General features: G+C 37.7%; 1 pseudogene; it reads left to right on the top strand.

Annotated features, from left to right (window-relative positions):
* Positions 1 to 2,912: 2,912 nt before the first annotated feature.
* Positions 2,913 to 3,609, top strand: LOC130714410 (vacuolar iron transporter homolog 2.1-like; annotated as a pseudogene).
* Positions 3,610 to 4,890: the final 1,281 nt, after the last annotated feature.

The following is a 4,890-nucleotide window of genomic DNA, read 5'->3' as shown; positions in this document are numbered from 1 at the left end:
TCGTGCACCAATTGCTGCAAGATGCCAAAGCAAAGCCTGTACAAAGTCAAAACTCTTCAAGATCAGTTACAGCGATCTCAAACAAATTAATGGGTTTGAGTGCCACTCATAAGGAGAAAAGCTGAACCCTTTTGATTTTGCACGTAGCCAAGACCAAGACTTGTGTTGAGCCAGATCAAGCACCTGGTTGTGGTCGAAAGAATCACCCTTGAACACCACAGAGTTCCTCATCTCCCAAATGCTTCTAATCGCTGCAACCCAAATTACCCTCCCAGCTTTTCTAGCACTCACGCTGCCACCAAAAGGGGGGTGTTGTAGAAAATTAGCTTAACTCTTCTCGGGGAGCACAGTGGTTATGCCAAGCCAATTAAAGATTCCCATCCAAACTCTCCAGGACAGCATGCATGTGAAAAATAAATGGTCAGAGTTCTCTACCCCGTCATTAAATAAAGGGCAAACTATGTCATCAACATTCTGCAACACTTGACGCTTCCACAAGTGGTCTCTTGTTTGAACTCGATCCAAGAGAACCCTCCACGCAAAAGCCAGCTGGTTTGAGGGAACTGGAACATTCCACAAGTGTTTAAACAAATTTTCCCCATCTGAAGAGTTCACAACAGACCCTTGAATCACATCATATGCAGATTTAACCAGGGACGGACCCATGTGAAGCACCATGGGGGCATTTGACCCCACTATTTTTTTCAAAAAGTCCACAAGAGTATTAGATTACTAGTATATAAGACTAAATTATGCCCCCACCACTAATAGTATGCCCCCACGTTTGAGTATTTCTCCATTTCCTTTCACCCGTCTCTCATTCATGTGCATAACCTTCAATTATAAAGTGTTATTTTTTTTTTATTTACTACATTGAATGCCCCATATTTATATTGGTCTATTGCATAATGATGATTTTAGAGTACTACTAACTATATTTACATTAACACATTTATTGAGATTTGTATGGATCCAACTAAATTTTTCTGTATAACCCATATTTTTAGTAGGATCCCATACAAATAATTCATTTAAACATATTCGAGCCGGTTTTGATGGGCTAGAAAGAACAACGTTTAATAGTGTTAAGAATGAAAAAATTGTGCAGTGATTTTGAAAAATAGACTCTTAAAAATCATTTATGATGTATATGCTCACTTGTTATAGTAAATATCACTTTTTTAATGCTATAAATTTATATGTATAAATTGCCCCCACGACTTAAAATTTCTGGATCCGTCACTGGATTTAACAGAGAATTTTCCTGAACTATCTGCCAGCCATTTCCAACGATCCATTTGCCCTTGGAAGAGAGAAATTTGATTTAACCGAGTAGCAAGTTCAGCAGCTTTTCTCTAGTCCCTATCCCTCAAAACCGAACCCCATTTCAGATCCCACACCCATGCACCATTGCACCAGCTACCAACCTCATTTATCAGACAATTTTTCTGGGCTGAACAATTAGAGATATAATATAGATAATGCTTATAAAGGGTTGAGTACCTTTTAACTTTGAGTTAAAACCTATAACTGTCCCTGAACTTTGAGCAAGTTTTAAAAACCGTCCATTGCCGGAAAATTATCTGGAAACCATCCTCGAACTTTTAAAAACAATTTCAACCCATCCCTCCGGCCGCCTTAGGTTCGGTCAGTTGCTTACATGGCTGTCCACGTCAATTAATGAGCCCTATGTGTAATTTTATTATTATTTAAAATTAAAAAAAAATTCCTAATTAGCAATTAATTTTTTTTATATAATTTTTCAAAATATTCAATAATCTTCATCATCTTCTTGCTGCTGCCATCACCTCCTTCCCTTCCGTAAAAAAACTCTAAATCCCATTTCATCTTCCTGAATCAAACCTTAAATACCTTCCCAAACAAATCGAATCCTAAATCCATTCCCAAACGGTCAGATCAAAACAATTGAACTTTGATTTTTCATTTGCATGTTGTTGTTGCTGTGTTAGTTTCTTCTTCTTCTTTTTTTTTTTTCTTCTGGTTTTCTTGACAGATCTGTGGGGTTGGGTTTGAGTTTCTGGGTGGTGGGGGTTGTTCGATGGGGTGAGGGTGGTGGGAGTAAGGGTGGTGGGTGAGTGTGGTGGTGGTGGGTATGGGTTTCTGGGTTGGTTAGGTTGGGGGTGGTGGGTGGGTGTGGTGGTGGTGGGTATGAGTTTCTGGGTTGGTGAGGTTGGGGTGTTGGGTTTGATTATTGGTTTAGAGTTAATTAGAGATTTAGAGAATCAAAGGGGGTTTAGGGTTAGTTTGGGGATTTAGGGTTAATTTAAGATAATTGGGTTAAATAAAAAAAATTAGGATTTTTTAAATTTTAAATGATAAAAAAATTTACACATAGGTTCATTAATTGACATGAACAACTATGTAAGCAACTAGCCGGACCTAAGGCGACCGGAGGGATGAGTTGAAATTGTTTTTAAAAGTCCAAGGATGATTTTCAGATAATTTTCCAACGAGGGACAGTTTTCAAAACTCGCTCAAAATTCAGGGACGGTTATAGGTTTTAACCCTTTAAGTTTTGAGCTATCTTTTATGTTAGCATGTGATAGGTCCTGGAAGTTATCAAATATATTAAACAGAATTGATTTTTTGATAGCAGATCAATATATATGGGTTTCCAGGTTGTGTGTGGCTCTTGTATTTGTCCTCTTTAATAATTTTTAAGGAAGCTTTTTGTTTTGATAATATATTAATTAAGAAAATTGATGACCCTCTATAAATAACTCTTCATTAGAAAAGTGATCCTCCACGAGCTCCTAATATCATATTCCTATATATATATAAATATATACTCCTTATTTTATCTTAAGTTTTATTTTACTGATCTTGTCCATCATGGCCTCCAATGAAGCTATTGGAATTTCTCCAAACCATGTGGAGAACCATATCTTTACCAATGTTAATGATATTGATTACTTTCAAAGAGCTCAGTGGCTTCGAGCAGCGGTATTGGGAGCGAATGATGGGTTGGTCTCTATTGCCTCACTGATGGTGGGTGTTGGAGCTGTTAAAGAAGATGTGAGTGCCATGCTTCTTGCTGGTTTTGCTGGGTTGGTATAGCTGGAGCTTGTAGCATGGCAATTGGAGAGTTTGTCTCTGTCTACACTCAGTATGACATAGAGATAGCTCAGATTCAAAGAGAAAGGGAAACTAATAATAACAATGGAGTTGTTAATATGTATGATGAAGAAGCACAAAGGAAGAAGCTTCCAAACCCATTTCAGGCTGCCCTGGCCTCAGCACTAGCATTTTCTGTGGGTGCTCTGATGCCATTGCTAGCAGCTGTGTTTATAAGGAATTACAAGATCAGGATTGGTGTTGTTGCTGCTGTGGCTAGCTTGACATTGTTGGCATTTGGAGTGGTAGGAGCAGTGCTGGGAAAAACCCTTGTCAGGAGGTCTTGCCTTAGAGTGCTAATTGGTGGTTGGATGGCTATGGCCATAACATTTGGCCTCACCAAATTGATTGGCTCTTCTGGTCTTTCATTTACCAGCTATTTGACCACTGTTAATTATTGGTGCTCTTTTTGCTTTTTTTAATTGCTCAAATTTTATGGTGGCATGGGGATTAAAATTCTTCGTCTTCAATTGATGATTCTTGTCTCAATCAATAAAATTAACATGTCAATTAGAAAATGAACAAACTTCACACTTATATTCTTGAACAATGATTTTAAATTGATGTGGCACGATTTCATTGTACTATAAAATATTTTGATCTTTCTGGCATCCAAAAATCTGTAATGGCTATAAAGGCAGCCGAACCGTCTTGCCTAAACAGACATGGCAAGTTAGTCGCTGAGAGGTGTTAATCGAGATAGTGAGACTAGCTGATGATGGGCATCGAAGCGGCGAAAAGTATGAACTTGGACAACATTTAAGGAAAGGTGCAGGGACCTCAATGCACGATGAAAGAAATATGCAAGCTTCCAGAAGGTCCCCACGTGCCATAATCACTTTGTGGTTCATCCCTTCAATATTTAGGGAAATTAGTTACTGCTTAAGAATTAGTAGATGGAAGGAAGGTGAGCTTAAACCGAACTTCCAGGCTGATCAGGAGAAGCAACCGTCAATACCCACTTCTATAAATGCTTGTAGATACCAAGAAATGTGGGTAGTGGCAAGGGTTTGTCAACTGTTGCAGGTTATTTCTATAAATATAGGAAGGGTCACTTGTACAAAAACACAACTCATCACCAAATCAAACTACAAATCTGTCGCGAGTTTGTCTTTTACTTTCATGCCTTTACTTTTCAGCCTTTAAGTTTCTTTACAATATTTCAACCATTTACCATTCCAACACTTTTTTTATTCAGCTTTCAGTCGTTTAATTTCAGCCGTTTAAGACTTCATTTATCCATTTTCTTCTTTACCTACGTTTAGTAGCTTTGTCACCAATACAAACTTCTCAATAGCGATCACTAACAACTTTTTGAAATACCTTATGAACCCCCATTGAAGAACAAAGTCTATTCCTCAAGTAATTGTTTGATTAGGGTATCGTTACGTTAGTTTTCTCAGCCGGCTTAATCAGATATCTAGTCTTTCATTTGTTTGTAATCCAACAAATTGACATGCCTAGTGGGAATCATGTCGCTAGAGTCACGTAGTTCCATCAAATATTTCTGTTTTTTTATATTTTATTATTTTCATGGTTTTCATCTTGATTAATTTGAAAAAAAACCTTGATTTATGAGATTACCTTGAAGAAGGGTTTTTACTTTGGGGGGTCTGTCTACTAAATATCCTAGCCTACGTATTTTCTCTCTAGAGACATCAAGGCTAAATGACATGACAAGCTATTCATAGTGCCCTTTGATGAGTCCTGAAAGTTGTTTTATGCCTATCCTCTCTGCTGACTAGTATTTGATGG

The sequence above is a fragment of the Lotus japonicus genome, chromosome 4 (genome assembly GCF_012489685.1).
Source record: "Lotus japonicus ecotype B-129 chromosome 4, LjGifu_v1.2".
NCBI classification, from domain to species: Eukaryota; Viridiplantae; Streptophyta; class Magnoliopsida; order Fabales; family Fabaceae; genus Lotus; species Lotus japonicus.
The sequence above is the reverse complement of the archived record's forward strand: the minus strand, read 5'-3'. Positions and strand labels throughout refer to the sequence as shown.